This window comes from Filicampus tigris, chromosome 12 (assembly GCF_054856515.1).
Source record: "Filicampus tigris isolate MCC_2025a chromosome 12, RoL_Ftig_1.0, whole genome shotgun sequence".
In the NCBI taxonomy this organism is placed as follows: Eukaryota; Metazoa; Chordata; class Actinopteri; order Syngnathiformes; family Syngnathidae; genus Filicampus; species Filicampus tigris.
Genome location: NC_141228.1, coordinates 16,601,679 through 16,620,071, shown reverse-complemented (window position 1 = coordinate 16,620,071; position 18,393 = coordinate 16,601,679). Strand labels below are relative to the sequence as shown.

The following is an 18,393-nucleotide window of genomic DNA, read 5'->3' as shown; positions in this document are numbered from 1 at the left end:
TTCTATCTAGGCCTTAACAATGGCCTGACAAGTCCAGCAGAAAACCTTTGAACTTTTTCACCTTTCAAGCGAAACCGGTGATATCCTGCAACCTTTGCCAGTTCCGAAGATAGGCCTATGGGTTTTTGTGAAGTCACATAAAATTCTGAAACCTTCTACACCATTTCCTGCTCACGGAAAGATAGATATACATATTTTTCAAAATATTTCAATTAATCTATTAGTATTTTTAGTCTTTCTTTTTTGTCTTCAACAAAAGTAATGTGGTGAGTGGTGACCACCTGGTGTGGTGGGCCCTATAGCGCCCTCAATTGACCAGCCGCCACTGATTTTAATCAATCAAACATTCTCTTTTTGTGGAACATTTAGAAAAAAAAATCACGTATTTAGTTCAGTGTTAATGTTTATTAATGTTACAGTGGCTTACAATAATAACAAATATAACTTTAAGGTATACCTCTGTATGCTTTTTGATGAACGGTACTGTATTTTAATGTTGGTCATGATAATTGTACTGCTATTTATTTTTTTAGATAGTGGTGTAACATGGTATTTACCACTGCTTTAATTAATTTGATGAATATATGTTTTTTTTTCGCTCGAGGTAACATACTTCCACATGAGCAAAGAAGGCGTCGGCGCTGCGCTAGCCGGGTGACGGTGCGCGGGAGCGGGGTGTCCCGGCTGGCTGTCCCCGCTGGCCTGCTGCCTTACATGGGCAAACCTCGGCTTGGAATTTCACCGCGTGACGTCACTGGCCACAAAACTCTCCCATAATTGAGGATCAAGAAGTTTGGGCTGTTTTTTCCCCCTAGGATTGTGACCGTCTTCCTATCTTTCTGATTTCCTCGAAAGTAGTCCGAACAAAAAGGTAAGTCGAACCGAACCGAACCCAACCGGGCGCGGTTGCGTTGAGCTGACGCGAGGGTTTTAAGAAGTGTTTGACGTGAGGTTGGCGACAGCTCGGGTGGGGGAAGAAGTTGCTTCATCTTTGGTGCTCCGTGTTAGCAGCGGTAAGAATGCGAGTGTGGCCGAGATTCGGACATTGATGACGGGCGGAGGGCGTGGGCACACCTGGGGTTGACGTTCCACTACTAGCCTAACTAGCATGACGAGCCGGGCTAACTAGTCACTAGCTAATGAAAAGAAGCAAAGCGAAGTTGGGGAAAGTTTTTTTTCCCTCTAAACGTTGGCGTCTCTTGCTCTGTTTTTAGCCGGGTGGCGCTCTGCGACAGTACCGAAGACGGAACAATAAGCCATGGAGCTGAAAAATGTCAAGAAAATGTTACTTTTTAGGGGGACAAAATCAGAAGAGCAAAGCTTGTTAGCTTGTTTTTTAGCCCCTTGAAGTAAATCTAGCCCTTGAGTTGAAGACGCAGATTCGTCAAACTGCCACAGAGGCTTTACATGCGATTGTTACTCGTGATTATAACCAGTTTTTAGTTGTGTACTATTAACTTAAACTTTATTATTATTTTGGATCAGGGTTCCTCAGTCAATATAGATTATATTAGCCTATAAATGGTTCTCAAACTAATGCCAAACTCCTAAACTCTTTTCTTTAAATCTCTCTATGTACCACTAACATAATTAAGTACTCATTAAAACACAGTAGTTTTATTAATAAAAAATTACATTTAATGTTAATGTAAGCCACTGTAAAACTATGCACAGTTGGAACATTAACACAGCTCTGAAATAATTAGTCAGTCTTAAAGTGGAAGTCAACCCAAACATATTTTTTTAAAGAATATGTTCTATACAGTCCCACTAGTTGAAACAAGGCATTCTGATAAAATTGATTCAAAAAATATGTTTGGGTTGTCTTCCTCTTTAAATAAAATAAAGTGAATCAAAGTGAATCTAAATAAAAGTTTTAAAACAAAGTGCTCTTAAAGATTAAATATAATGTCAATGTATTGTACTAAAAAGTTGAATACAACTGAACTGTACTTAGGCTCTGATTCGCGTTTCTCTACCTTCAGTGAAACAAGCGACAAAGTCCGACGTTCACAGTGGCCCAATGGCCCTCCCTGCAGGGCCATCATGTGACTGCGTTGGGCCCAGAGTACAAACTTTTATAAATAATTGTGATGAAATTAATGCTTTCTTAATATGTAACATTCAATATTTTGCGTTTTGGCCACTCAAATTGATCAATCTTCTGTGCTCTTTTTACCCCTCTCTGTGCACATTTGGTCGCTCCCGTCACTGACACATTATGCGGTATTTACTCGCATGCGTTTTGGCCACAGAGTCTACACGCTTCACTATTTCATCCACACAACGGCCTACATATATAATTTGAATTTTGTTAAATGTTGTTTTGAATCACAACATCTTGATAGTCCACTGACGCAATGTACTTGTGTACATTTCGTTCAGTGAGACTACACACTTCTCTACTTAATCCAATGGTAGATCAACATATACATTTATGAATTTCATTAAATATTTTTTACAATCACATTATCTGGGGAGTGCAGAATGTGGATATTTTTTTAAGCAGCTGCCTTGATCCACATACTTGCGTGCGTTTTGGCTGCTGACAGCAGCTTCATTCTTTCACCCAGAGGTAGGCCAACCTATAGAATTCTAAATTCTGTTAAGTATTCTTTTACATCAGTGTCAGTGCTGGTTCTGGTGGGAAAAAAAGTATAGCAGTTCACTGGGATGTTTTACAGCACAGAATTGCAGTATGAAGGAGCAGTAGTGTTCATCAGGCAGACCGTACCGGGTTTTATTGCTCGAAGTTTGTTGTAATGAATTCCAATCACTACTTAGCAGATAATATAATGATGTTACTGCAAAACACACTCGTGAGCAAAGGCCCCAGCCAAAGTTGAAAGGCAGGTGAATTATCATCTCACACGAGGCCGCTTCATTAGGTACAGTGAACCCTCGCTGTTTGCTTGGAACAATGATTCCCAACCTTTACTGCGTCATGGCACATATTTTACACAAGTCATTTTACAATTTTATGACAGTTAAGAGTTTAAAGAGTGTTTTATTCTTTTTTTTAAGTGCTATATATTAATATGAGCGTGGTAATGCAAAAAACAACAAAAACACAATTGATTGTGTACAGTTGAGAAAGGTTAAAGGTTGTATGATAGTTTGCCCTTGTGGGGAAAAGTAGACATTTTAAACCCTATGAGCGTTGTAAATGCTTATTGCTTAATGCAATCATATTATATTTTCTCTGTTGAAACATTTTTACAGGAAAGCTTTTTTTTTTCTCTCAAAAACTGATGACTGGTCACCCACCACTTCTAGTCGCACCATAAAAAGTCATCAACAACAACGCTGCAGTTTAGAGAGCATCATACTCGCTTTGCATATCGTCTCTATAAAACACCATTTATGCAACATAGTATAAATAATGGATGGATGGATGGGTTGCAATAAGTTGAAAACAAATGATCATGTGTACACGTGGTATTTATGTTGGATTGGTGTAATAAGGACCATGGGGGTGAGTGGCCTTGGGAAAAAAATCTCCAATGTAAGGGACTCCTGGACCCACAAAGTTTGAGAAACACTTGATTCAGGCAATTCTAAAAGATTTTACCTGTGGAGGAATCCATTTTCTGCATACTGTTGCTATGCTAAGTAGGAGCTTGATCCGACACTGAACCTCAAATTGCTTCCAGTGGGTCAGGCGGCACCTTGCATGGCAGCCTCGGCTATAAAAAACAAACACAAATTTTGAGTGTTATCTGCTAAAATAGGTCAATCATCTTTTTACTGTACCACGCACATTCTTTTGCTCATCAGGTTAAATCCTTCAATAAAGATTGGCTTGAACAAGATATAACTCCCAGAAAATGTCAAATATTTAGTTAGATTTTAATACTGTTAAAAAAAAGTGGAAAATAGTAACCACACAGAAGTAATATTTTCCTAAAGGCATGAATAATACAGTCTAAATTTGTCATAATCGTTGAAACTTAAGCGTACTATATCATGAATATGCAGGGTAAGTGTCAGTTTTAGCAGGGTAACCACAACATGGCTCATCGTGGCCCGACTGGGCCACCACCCAAAAAGGCTTAATGTTGGACACTGGTTTGGCCATTTATGGACTAAAGATAATGCTGGTCATACCTGTAGAAGCTCAAACTTCCTCTCAAAGTTCTTAACGTTAACGTTATAGTTCTCAGACGACTCATGCTGAGTCGCCGCCGTACCCCCATTAAAATGTGCCTGAGCGACTGCAATGAACCCACCAGGAGGGTCCACGGCTCAAAGCGTCTTTCAACTTTAACATCATCAACACTGTCAAACGTGTCCTTTTTATTTTTTAAAAGAGCTCTGCCGCGTTTAATGCAGTCAGAAATGGTTCTGAGCGACGCAGATGTATGCGGTTTGATAGCGGCTGCTCTCAAGGGGTACTGGGGCGGTAGGGTGGGAGGGGATGGGATTCGTATTATTGATTTGAAATTCAGACTATGTGTGAGTCCTCCTTTTAACAACTACAGTCAGGCTCTTTTTCCTATTCGTTTATTCCGGTGCCAAGTCAAAACGAGTTGACATCGCAATACTGTTTGTTTCTTAACCGCCACCTCTGTAAAATCACATTACACTGATTGTAATTGATGTATAAGTCCCTATGAATGTGTCTTCTCTCCAAAATAGGGTGGAATGAATCGCAGTGCTTCCACATCACAATATGACAATGAAGTCGACTGTTAATGTTAGCTGCCTTTTGCTAGCTTGCCAACAAAACGTGTCGTCACCTGTTGGGATTTATTTGTGCATAATGATGATGTCACGCTGTCCACGGCTGACATTAGCTGCTAGTCATTAGCTAACTATCTGGTCCAGCTAGGCTACTGGTTCTACAATCACTTGTTACGAATGGTTGTGTTTCATTTGTAGTCATGCTGAAGTGTTTTCAGTCCTGATATTAGCCATTATTGCTACCTAGCTCACTAGCTGCTAACTGGCCAGTGGCTAAATGCACCCAAGTTTCTAATATCACTTTTTGTCTCAGGTAGAATATTTTATTTTTATTGTTTTTCACAACACGATTGGTTAATTTATTTTTCAGGGACTACTATGTTTTGTTTCTTGCTGCTTGGTAACTAGCCACAGAGAGGCCAAGCCACTTTTTATCAATAGTCAGTGGTATTGTTAGCTGCTAGCTGTTACCTAGCTTACTAGCTGCCAACTGCTAACACTCCCATTATTCTAATATCACCTGTTGTCAAAGGACGTTTTATTCTGGTAACATCTTATGTGACGCTAATAGGTGATTTTTGGGCAATTAACTACCAGCTCCTAGCCGGCCAACTCCATCCTGCCATATTTTCTACTTGTGCTTTCGCATGTGTTGTCAATGGTACAGTGTTTTATTCTGGTAACACCTTACACTACAATGAATTGTTAACCTATTATTCCGTGTTTGTTAACATTAGCTGCTAACTATTACGTTTCTACTCGTCTCTTGTTATCAAAGGTATACTGTAATATTTTATTACCTGGTAACATATTTACCAGAGGTGTCAAAAATATTCACTCTCAATACTCAAGTTGAATATATATATATATAGAATATATATTATTGAATATATATTAGGATTTAAAAAGAAGTTAAAATATCAACTCAAACTTTAATAAAATTACAAAAGTAATGGTTTCAAAACTACCGGTACTTAAAGTATAAAAGTAAAAGTAATGCAAGGAGAAAATCCACCCAGGTAATCCACCACACTCCTTTTTAGTCTTTTTCCTGTGGCCTTGTTTTTGTGGGGCTAACTTTCTAGGGGATCATTACTGGATTTTAGGTGGGAGGGGGGTTATGTTGGGATCCACGAAATACCATAAATTTGACACATGCCTTAAAAAGTGGTGTGTTTTTGGCCACATTGTGGCCCCAAAAAGGTGATGAATTTGCAACAAGAATAATGATGACCAGAAATTCCAAGAGGAAAGAGTTTGGGGGTTCAGGTAAAATGTGGCAAGAAAGTAGTCTGACTCATTGACGTTCATTGAATGGAAAGAAATGAGCGCTTTCGTTAATCAAAGTAGCAGATTGTGTGAATGTATGAAAAAAAGAGGGTCCATTTACTCTGCAGATTACATTGTAGTGATTAAAAAGGTATAATTAAAGTCTGATGACTCCCCAGGAGTGCCGCAGGGGTCAGCGGTGATGAAGGTGATATTAACAGCAGCAAAGGAGAGATAGACAGAAAATTATTACACAGGCAAGTCCTCTCGACTAGACTGCGGGTTTACTGACAAACTCAATGCACAGCATATCTGTAATCCATGAACATGAAAGACAGAAAATTGCAATATTGTAGTATATTTGCATCATATCTAATGGTTATGCCATATTGTACGATATTTACATTATCATATTTTTCAGACTCTCTCCCTCTCTCTCTCTCTCGTCATTAAAGTACTTCAATGTGTTGTTTACCTCTTTACCATCCATAGTTAATTAAAAAAAAATTCTCTATCCGTACACTTCTTCTTTACCATTCTTACATAAACATATTTAGTACCACTAATGTACCATATTAACATCATTTTTATTGTTTATACACCAATAATGTAACATATTTCTATCATACGCATTACGTATATGTATTATAAATATGAATACAACTATATTGTACCATATTTAAATCATATTTAATGTTGTGTAGACCTAAGAAGTAGCATATAGAAATCATATTTGTTGTCTATAAACAAACTATATTTTATAACTTTATCCCGTGGAGTGGTTCTTTTATCATCGTGGTCTTTTAGACTGAATGCGTCTATTTTGTTTTTGTTTTAGATGGATAGATATTTTATTGATCTACAAGGGAAAATATATACCGGTATTTTAAACTCACTTTTGTTAGCTGCCTTTAGGTTTTACAAGCTGTTTTTTTTTTTGTTTAACTCACCTCAGCGCCCTTTAACTAGTGCTAACTGCCTCTAGCTCATGTTAGCTTCATAGTGTATGCTATCTCCCATTTAGTTTTTCTAAGGATTTTTTTTTTTTTTAGGTGGTTAGTGTATTAACTGTTTGTAGGGTTTATAAGGTATTTTATCAGCTAGTGTGAGCTACATTTAACTACTGCTACCTGTGTGAGGTTTGTGTATTAGCTGCATTTAGCCAGTGTTAGCGCTCTTACTAATGCTAACTCCCTGGGTTTAATATATAAGCCGCTGCAGTTTTTTGTTAGGTCAGTATAGCTCCTGCCAACTGCCTGTGGTTAGTATATTGGCTGGTAATCAAGGTGCACATGAAGTCAAGATGAAACACAAGAGTGTGCTTGTGAATGATTCTTTTTCTTCTGGTACTACCGGGAAGGGAAGGAAATTGCCCGGTTGACTTAACACCCCCTTTCTACGTCGGTGCTCTTATACAGAACAGTCACTCAGTACAGCAATTCTGTACCAGTGACATTTAAAAGAACAGACACCCAGAGAGTAAGGTGCAAAAATGATGGATTAATCAAGCTGCGTGAAAGGGGCTCCTGATACTACCTTCAACGCTGAAAAATTGCCCGGTCACTTCATACCACTGTTTCATCCCAGTGCTGTTTGTACACACCATTGACACAGGGAAGGAAATGGTGAATCATGGTGTTTGAAAAGGGTTTGTGATACCCTTTCCAAAGATGGATCGACTTTCCATCCCAATTCCATGTAGTGGATTCGACTTTCTACATGTTTGTGTGATTTACCAAGCAAGCGTATGAACTTTCTCGTAATCTACAGTATGCGGATACAAACCCCCTTTTGGAGCGGCCGATAGCAATGATTTGTGCTGCATGCGGCAAACACGCATTTAGCAAACACATGATGTATCCTGCAACATTGAGCAATAAAAGCCACAGACAAATTCCTGTTACGCAAGAGCAGATTACAAGTTTCTTGGATATTAATTTTCTCTGCGAAAAAAGAGCCACCAGGGGTGTAGTGGAAGAGGCAGTGGTGGACAGGCGGAATGTGCTGTAATTATTGCAATTCAATTCGTAAGTGGGATAAACACTCTGTGAAGAAGCATTTTTCTAGGACACGTCTTTCATTCAAACATCAATTGGAGTTACTGGGGGACAAACTGCCGTCCTGTTATGAAAACATGAAAACACTTGCTTTGCTTACTATTGACTGTGTTTAATGTACCCTTGTGAAGGGCTGATTTATTTTAGGAAAAAATTGTATTGTGATTTTTCTGACAGATATTGCGATTTCGATTCAATTTGCGATTTTCTTCAAATGAAGCTTTTACAACATACAACATTTACAAATTGACAGAAAATGACATCATACAGCAAATACATTAAAACTATTACTTTAATAATGCAAGTACACTAAAGTGGTTTTATGAGGGAGGCTGCCCTTTTTCAAGGTTTTTAAAAGGGTTCAAATAAGGCAAGACCTACACTATAACTTGCCATCATGTATAAATATGCAATTATTTGAAATGGTATATAAATGTAGTAAATATACAAATATTTTTTTAACCAAAACATAAATGTACATAAATGTAAGATTATATGTAAATATTTTTCCCATATTTTTGCTAGACACTTAACTAAGTTCACACAGAGACTGAGGGCTTAGCAATATGGCCTGAAATTCATATTACGCCAGCACCATTTAGGCGCTGATTAGTGCGATCGGTCCGCAGTGGCATGCTGCTGATTCATGAGCATGGGGATAACAGCCCTTTGGAAAAACTGCAGGTTTGACAATCTTGAAATCGCGTTGTCTGAGATTGCAATTTCTGTCCCAAAACGATAAATCGTTCAGCCCTACCCTTGTGACTACTATGAGTTTGTACAATTCGGATTTCGAACAAACATATCCCAGATAAATGGACACAATTTTATTGCTTTTCCTACCTAGGGCAACTAATGTGGGTGAAGCATGGTGTAAATGTTTGATCATTTTGTGGATTCAAAGTTTTTTTGTTTATTTGGTGGATTCAAAGTTCTCAGAATTTTTGAAAAAAAAAAAAAGAAAAAGCCCCAGGTACTAGTTTCACAGATGGTAGTGAAATTCACTTTGGTTTGAGGCAATCAATTACAGACTTCAGCAATTCCAGGACTCGTACTCTTGACGAACTCCGACTTGGTACACTAGAAGAGGTTGGCTAAAATGCCTTGCCGTTTTTGTTAGTTCATATTGAGGATTTGCCATTAAAAAGAGGCCCGTTCATCGCTGCTTGAGGCATCCAATATTTTGATTTCGAAGCTATCCACCGCAGTACTGGCTCTCTCTTGACATTCCCAGTGAAAGCAAACCAAAAGTGACATTGCCCCTCCATAGCCGACTTCATACTTTCTCCATATTTGGAAATGTTTGCCTCCTTGCGATGCTCGACAGTGATCAGCACAGAAGGGATGTGAGTCACTTGGGCTGCACACACGTTTGTCTGCCGTTTGCTTTCCTGTTGCGCTTCCCTCATCCAAAGAAATTGTGAGTATCTTCTTTTTATTGATTAATAGTGTCTGAAGAAGCCGCCGTCTGGTGTGTGTTAAGGCTTAAATGGTTACTGCGAGACCATAACAACAAACTCATTTCGGTACAATTTTCTGGCTGTCCCTAAGGCCTTTGAAGACTGATGATAGCGACTGTACCTTTAAGAGCGCTGACCTTCCTTCCTTTCTTCCATCTCCCACGTTCACACTTCAAACATTGGGTGGCCCGGCAGAGAACATGGGAGGGGGAGTTGGGGGGGTGATATAGCGCTAAATGACTTTGACTTGGCTGCGAGGGCCGAGAGACGTCCTTATATTGTCGGTTTGGCGCGAGGGGCTACCACATTATCACTGAGCTTTTGAAGCCGATTAAGCACCCGTGCACCTGCTGCTATCATACCCGTCTAGTTGTGCTTCGAGGCCAACAATGTTGCATTCCGCAGGGCTTTGTTTTTAACAAAAAGTGGGAAAAATGTGTGGACATTTGTTCACATGACAATTTGAAAATAGGTCTGGCATTTTTAGAAAACGGTGGCCTTTTCCCTTTCAAGGCAAAAAACGGTTGTCTGTGAAAAATGTTATTGCATACCTTTGATTTGGCTAGCGCTAGTGTGTCCTGCTCATCAAGTTAAAATACAGATATACTCCCCAAATGCACATTTACATTTTTAAAAATCGGTTTGCTTGGTCCCTCCTGCTGAACGTCACGTTACACAGAGCTTGTTTTAAACTGAAAACTGCCAAAAGTATTATGTTGTCCATTCATTTACAAGAAATGACATTTTCACGTAGTTAAACTATTGTTTAGCTGCTCCTATCCCACCCGTCAAGTTGTAGCTCCAAGCCAGAAATGTTGCATTCCGAAGGGCCTGTTTTGAATGGAAATTGTTAAAAAAAAATGCGGTGATTTGAGTGTTTGTTTTACACGGCAACAGTTTTAAAAAAGCTGGAATTCAACCATTTCAATTTCAAGGCAGGAAACGCTTGTCTGTGGAAATTACACATTGCTCACCTTTTAAGGTAGTTTAGCGCCCCCTAACCCTGCTGGTATCATGCCTATTACGTTTTTAACTGAAAATGGCCAAAAAAAAGGTCATTGTACGATAATTATCATACACTTTTGAAGCTGGTTCAATGCCTGTTTAAACTGCTGGTGTCTAGTTAGAATACATTTTTACTTGTCATGTTTATAGCTGGTTTGGAATTCTAGAATTTTTTTCTCCAGGCCAACGAGTAAATCCCCCCTTTTCACTTAAAATGGTAACAAACAAAAAAAAACACATACGTCATTTTCGACTTTGGTTGAAAATGAGTCTTTGTGTTTTGAAAATAATCAGAAATTGGTCAAAATGTCTGTGAATCTGTGAATTGATCTGATAGGCTGGAACTCGTTAACGTCCGTGTCTTTCTGATTGCGGCTAAACGACAGCATCCTCTTGAAATTGTTGCATGAATTAAAATTGTTGGCGTAGTTCTTTTAATTAACAGTAATTTGTCTAGTAGTTTAAAAGGCCTACTGAACATTACACTACATCATTCAGAAACTTAATCTGGCCTCACTCCTCTTTTCCTCATCCTTAATTTCAAGATGCTGGCAAGTCGTCTGAAAAGAAATCTCAACAAGTCAACAAATTAATACATGATTAACGGGAGCAATTACACCGCCGCCGATCCCGAACCAGCTCAAGCGCAGATTATCTGCATGTCATTAATCACTTTAAAGGTTTTGATTACTTTCTGTTTTTCCCGCTTAAAGTCATCTTTAAGCAATGCTAGCCCTTCCCAAACAGCTATTTACTGTTGATGCTTTTAGAGTGCCGATTGGAGATTATACGCACATGTGCCATCGTAGTGGCAGCGTATTTCCATTTATTCCTCTTGGGCTTTAAGCACTTTTGAAGGATTTTTGGATTTACTCTGTTAACCCCCCAGCCCTGTTCAAGCCTGTTGGAGTGATTTAATAAACGCTCGCTCTCTGAGGCTTCAATCTAGCGTTACCTGTGGCCTCTGTTTTGTTGGCATCCAGGCCTTTAGCCTCATTTGTGTTGGCATTTGCAAAACGGCAATACTTGACCTCGATTGTCATTGTCACGAGATGACAGTTTCCATGGAATCGAGCAGAGAAGCAGAAATGAAATAGTGTAATAATGATTTACACTTTGTCTTGAGACAGACCTGGGGAAATTTTGTGGTAGTTGTTTTTTTTTTGTAATCTTCTGCTGCCACAATGCAGTTTGATACGTGTTAAGGTTGGGTTATATATTTTGTAGAATTCATTGAATATATACAAGAATAAAGTCATAATCATATTACAATTAATAAAAGAATACAGATGTAATCTTACAAATCTGATTTTTTTTTCAGAATCAAGTCCTAATGTTCTGAGAATAAAGTCTAAAGTTGTATTATTAAAATAAAATCTAGAATCATTTTTTAAAAACGTTTTTGAGTTTTTCAGTCACAAAGGATGCATAAACATAGCACGCTTAGTCTGTAGAAAATATATATATATATGCAGCCCCCTCAGTGACCATTAAGAGTGACAAACATCCCTAAAAGCACACACACGCAAAGGAAAAAATTAAAAAAAATACAACACAGACAGACAGTACCTCGACATCCTTAAATCCAATAATACAATATTATGTAGTCCAACAATGGAGCAGTGACCTCGAACAGTCCAACTCGGCTATGAAAATACCTCATTATATATGCGTACTCAAAACTGTATACATTCAGACAACAGAGGTCTAGCCCAGTCCAGTCGGTGGGAACGGCCATCAATGTGAATGCACAAACAAAACCAATCAGGATAATTCAATTTCCTGACATAAGAGAGAAAACTTGTCCATATGGCATAGAATTTGTTCTCGGAGTCCCTAAGCATATGTCGGATCTTCTCCAAATCAATTTCGACGAGTGAGCCACATGATTTGGGAATTGTATGAAAGACCTCCACCCTAAAGCTAGACAGAGATACCCAAGACCAGAAAACGTTGGCGTGAATTAGCCGGGGATTGATTACATTGTGCACAGTTTGAGTTGACAAAAGTCTTTTATCAAGGAACTCATAATTTTTTGGGAGGATAAAGTTGTACAGTATTTCTTTTAGAATAAATTCATAGTTACAGAAATAAAGTTGGATGTTTTATTTTAAAATCGTAATTTTAGGAGAATCTAGTCTTAAATCGTATTATTTTGAGTATTTTTGACAATACTGTAATTGTATGAAGAAAGTAAATGTGTATTTTTCGAGAATTATTTTGCATCTTGCAAGAATAACTTCACAATATTGTGAGAATAAGTCACGGTTTTACGAGAATAAAATCGTTATGAGGAATCAAATACGTTTTTTTTTAGTCAAAGTCAGAATCTTTTGAGAATGACTTCACACGATTACTAGAATAAAATCTCAATCTCAATTACAATAAAATAGTATTTTTTGAGAGAACTGTTCTGAGAAGAACTTTAACAATTTGTTGCATTTTTGGAGCACTAAAAGTTATACATTCATTGGAGGATGAGTTTTTATAGTTGCAGTGCATGTGCCACAAGATGTTTGCAGTCAAAACGAAAGATGTTCATATTAGCCAAGTCATCTTCTACACATTTCCACTTCCTGTCAATGAGCATTTTTAACCAGTCAAGGAAATGCACCGTCATGAAGCCAACCATCCCGGACAGCCAAACTAGCGCTGTGCCAGAAGTTTCCTGCCTCCTCCTCCTCTCTCGTGTAGCATGGGATGCCGCTAAGTGATTAAACCGAGATTAGGCAGCCGGGGCGCTGCAGGCTAATGGGACACACTTTGCGCTGTGTGTGACTGATACACTCTCAGATGCCAGCCTCTAAAGACTCTCAAACGACTGCGGAGGCCTTTTGCCAAAACATACCGCCGTTTAGAAAAACAACAAAGTATACACAAATGTTTAGGATGACATCAACAGCAAGGATGTGAGGAAGCATGAGGGGGAAAAAAACCCTTGTATTTATTCATCTCATTTTTAAAATATATCTGGTATTATATACGTAAAAAATGTGGCCTTCCGGGTGCAAAAGGGAAACATTTGACTCGAAAAGTTGACGATTACCCTAACTCTTTAACCTAACAATAACCTAACCCCTAACCTGTGACCCTACTCCAATCCAGAACTCAAACCCAAACCTACGCTAACCCTAACCTAAACCCTAGCACTACCTTGCCAAAATCCATCTCCAATACGCCTACCCTAACCACAAAACCTAACATCAACCTAAACCCTGAATTAATTTAATTACCTGTCCTTGCTTGCGCCTAGCCCTTAACTCCCCTCTTAATTACTTTACCGAAGCCATAATTGTAGTCCTAACCAATAACCTGTAACCCTTTTTCCTTTAACTTTTACTCCAAACCTAACCCTTGGCCTGTAACCCTAACTCTAAATCTTAGCTAAACCCTAGCCTAACCCTATCCTTAACCCTTAGCCACCACATGAGAGTTGAGGCTAGCAGTGAATTAAGCGGCAAGCGCTATAACATAAAACAACACTTTTTGGTTGTCCCGTAACATCGCAATCTTTCCGTGGACTTTGTGCTGAGTCAAAATGTGTCAACATCCGTCACTGTTTTGACACGGCGGCAAATGGGACGAGCACGCGTACGTCAACTGGCTCGCCGTCGGTGGGATTAATTGCTGACAAGTTCCCCGTGGTCCCAGAATGCAATTACCTACTGACCCAAATCATTTTCTCGGCCACCTGTGTGTGTGTGTTGTGGCAATGATACACTCGGGACTGAAGTCCTCACACAGCATTCATATATCACAGTGGTGCACCGCTTTATGTCCCGTGTTAGCCAGCGTGTGTGATGTAAGGCAAACATTTGTCACCATAAAATGTTTCATCGGGCTATTATTCATCCACTGAATTAAAAGTTTTCCATTTTTAAAAGTTTGATCGCATGAATGCGGTGTCTTAAAGGAAATACAGTAGACATCGAATCTCTAGTTCGGAACATCGCCAAACCTGACATCGGCGTGAGACCTCGGCATACTCACGAGACGTCACCTCTGGAATAAACCCTGGATTTTTTTTAACCATAAGAGATTGTATATGTATCTGTTACAGACCCCACACAAGAATATCAAGAATAGAGTCAGGTATTTAATTCTTTTCAACTGATAATACCCCGGCGACTAATTTTACGAAACATTATCAAAAAGTCTATGGCTTCGCAGTAGCTGACATTTTAGAGCTGCGTGTAGGCATCTATTATGGAAGACTCACTTGTCAATCTCTGAATTATTTTTTTTTTTGTTTGCATTTGGTGTTTCATTCTGATTAACCTAAATTAGATTCCGCTGAGGCCCCAAACAAAACAAACAGAAAAAGTCGGCTTAACCGAATTGAAACTATTTATTGGTGGTGCGTGTAAAAGCTGGAACGCTGCGTTGTTAATGCCATCATAAGTGCGTGACTGTGACAGGGGAGTGTGGAGTTTCTTCTCGTCATGTCTAAACACATTTTTAGCGGCTTGTCCCAGAATTTTTTTTTTATTGACGGATTAACCAATTGTACACAGTATATAGAGTGTAGCGTGCGTTGTGGATCACAGTTGGTGGTGTTGTCTCTTCAGTGGAGTTACTTGAGCTGGAAAGATGAAGGACATTGTTTCAGGTTTGAGGTCACTCAATGCTTTCATAGCAGACAAATCCTGTAATCTGTAAAATCCATTTGGCCCCTTTCAAGTAACTTTCACGTGTTACGAAAGTGGACGACGAAAACCCGGTGTCCAGTTGTCGTTTGGTGTGGCTATATATATATATATATTCTTAGTGTATAGTCGGGTAAAAAGCATAAAATACTAAGTGAGCACTGGAATCTGCTTTGAATGCGCTCACTCGAAGTAACAACCTCTGTATGTTCTTCTCGTCATCTTCTAATCGTTTTAAACAAAAGGGTAAAGTTCTTTGTTTGGATTCATCTGTTCCGTCCCTTGTGTAATTGACAAAGTGAATGTCTGCATTCACTGTAGCTGCAACGAGGCTATAAATACACAGCCACAAGGCCAGGTGTGTTCAAGAGTCTATGTATTTTTCATTGGCGCTGCTCTACCATTTCCAGGCTATTAGTGCATTATGGCCCAATAAGGTTTGTCCACTGCTTGATGGAACACATCTCCACGGAAGTGCCACGTCCTAGTTACAAATAAATAAATAAATAACAGACAATAACATCTTATGTAGTCCGCAAAAATAGCAGCAGCAGCAGCAGAAGAAAGAGGGAAAAAAGGATAGAAAGAAGCACCATTCCTTTTGATAATGTTTGCTCAGGGTTTTTGGACAATCGTCGTCTTTCAATGCACGTAAGTGGAACAAGTAATAGCCTTCTCGTTTTATTACTTAGATGAATGAATGAAAATGAATTGCAACATGATATTTTTCTGGGTGATCAATGAAAAGCCTTGTACTGTACTTGAAAAATTTGTTTTACGGTTTTTCCGTTAATATTAAAAAACAAAACAATGAAGGTACAAGTGCATCACTTTTAGTAGGAAAGCATACATGTGACTTAATTGTTAATAAATAAATGAAGAAAGAAAGAAAAATCGCGGTATACTTTGACCAATTTCAAGGCATAACCCGTCAGTGCCTAAATTGGAGTGAATTGTGTCATACTTTGAGTGTACCATATTATATCACATTGTAATTGGAGTAAATCACTGTATCGGGAGAGGTATACAGTAAACATCAAACTTAGGTATACAGTAAACATCAAACTTATCACATCATAATTGGATGAATTTAGTAAATTCAGTAAGTCGTATTATAATTGAGCTGAACTGTATTATATTGCATTGTAATTCGAGTCAGTCGTATCATATTGTAAGAAAATAACCCTTGTGAATTGTTTCTTCTCGTAATTTGAGGAAAACGTATCGCATTGTAATTGGAGTGAATCATATTGTACCATAATTGGAATGAATCGTGTCACATCGTAAACTGAGTGAATCATAATGTCCCGTCGTAATTTAAACCAATTACTATATATAAAATTATAATAGTTTTGGAATGGTAGTTGCTTTATACGTTATTGTATATGATTGTAATGAATGAATCATATCATATTGTAATTAGAGGTGTGAAGATTAATCAATGATCAAGTTAATTGAGAACTATTTTAATAATTGGGTAATCGTTCATTTCAATCCCCCTCATCTCGTATTGCGTGATTGTTGTTTAGTTGTTTTTTAATCACTAAACAATATCAAATAAACAACAATAATTGGTTAATAAGCAGCTATTGGTAATAAAATGGTTTTGTCATACATTTTAATGCAGGTTAGTCGATATACTAAATATTCTTCAGTGATTTTGATTTAATGGGGCAATCATCACATTGTAATTGGAGTCGGTGTTTTTTTGTATCAAAAGTACAATTATACATTTTGTCAGTGTATTGTATTGTTGAAAGTTTACAGTATGTATCACATTTGCCTTACTGATGAAGATGCACATCGTGAAAAAAAACAAAACAAAAGTCGTAAATTGGCACATCAATGAAATGGGGCACAAAAAAGTTTTTGTCCTTTTTTTTTGTTTCCGTTTTTGCTGTACTAGTCAAAAAATAAGCAAGCGAACACCACTGTTTTGTTCTCTAACACACGAACAAGCAAAAAGTTGAGAAAAAGTCTAGCTTGTCAGAAAATTATACTTGCAAAAAAAAAAAGTGCGAAGGAGGCTGCCTGGATCACATCCAAACTGGCGCCCACCAGTAATTACGATACGAGTACAAAGAAGAAGAAGATGCATGGCGTCCTAAAGGGAAAAAGGGGAGTGTAGGTGTATTAATTCCCATTCCTTCCTCGCCTTCCTCGGCTAGGAAGTTCAGAAAAAAAGGAGACCCACCCTCCCTCCTTCCTTCATTTTAAAAGAAGAGAAAAAACAACAACTGTCATGTTGACTGACGCCCATCGTGCGGAGCATCTGTGTTATATTCCACCGCCGCTACCTTCGTTCCCTGTAGTATACGCCGCCATGTGGGAAACTGACACTGTCAATTTACGGGAACAAAAGGCATCCTCAGCGAGAGCAACGCACATCTTTTTGGGGGGCCCTGGAGACAAAAAGAAAATAAAAAAATAAATAAAAAAGAAATCATGCCGCCCCCACTTTTACCTGCATCCAAAGAAAATGTAGGACATTCCCCGCGCCAGAAATAGCAATTTCACTCACAATTATCTTTTTCAATTTATCCCCTGCAGTCAAAAGTTGCTGTTTAACTTTGTTTGCATTGCACTTTAATGCTAACTTGGCAAAAAAAAAAAAAAAAAAAAAAGCGCCGATGCGGACGCGCGAGAGGCAAACGTTCGCTGGAGATTGGACAACGCAGATAAACAAACGACATGTATTTTTATACTCGTTGTGTTGGACGCCAGCGTAATACTGAATGTGTGTTGGGTTGTTTCTTTCAGGTGCGGCATTGTGTAATAGTTGCCATCGTGTTGTGTCAAAAGTTTTGGTGAGTATTTCTTTTCCTTCTTTTGACTACAGTTCCATTACCGTTTTTTTTTTCTTGGGAAATCCCTAATTGACTTCATTTCGTCATCCAAAGATGTAGCCGATTACGGGCACATTTTGTTAGCCAATTAGCATAATTGCCTAGGCCATTTTTGAAAGTTTTTCGAAAATGAGAAAACTTCGCCACAAAAACTTAGTACAGTATATTAAAACAGTTATGACAGTCATCTCCATTCTTGACAGTGTTGTGATTAGAGGGAGGGAGGTCACCAAGTATAGTCATACAAAACATCTTGAGCAAAATAAGCGTTCTTTTCCAACAGTCTTTATAAATTATCTTATTTGCTGCTCTTTGAAAAGGTTGCTTACGTTTTTGTGCAGTCCTGTCTATAATGCAAACTAATAACCCTCACCTTTATTTATTGTCATAATGTTTTCTGTAAAATAAGGACTTAGACTTGCGGCTG

At 38.4% G+C, this 18,393-nt stretch overlaps 1 protein-coding gene across 5 annotated transcripts in view; it reads left to right on the top strand.

The window, feature by feature from the left end:
* The first annotated feature begins 604 nt into the window (after positions 1-604).
* The window catches only part of lpp (LIM domain containing preferred translocation partner in lipoma), a 116,172-nt gene continuing 98,383 nt past the window's right edge, over positions 605-18,393 (top strand). The window contains exons 1-2 of one of the 5 annotated variants that reach the window (XM_086046233.1): positions 605-871; positions 17,881-17,927. The gene's annotated coding sequence lies outside the window, so the exon portion shown is untranslated. Of the gene's footprint in view, positions 872-896; positions 1,014-9,341; positions 9,430-17,880; positions 17,928-18,393 lie in introns of those variants that run through there. The other 4 variants (XM_086046235.1, XM_086046236.1, XM_086046237.1 and 1 more) reach the window with 4 other exon arrangements.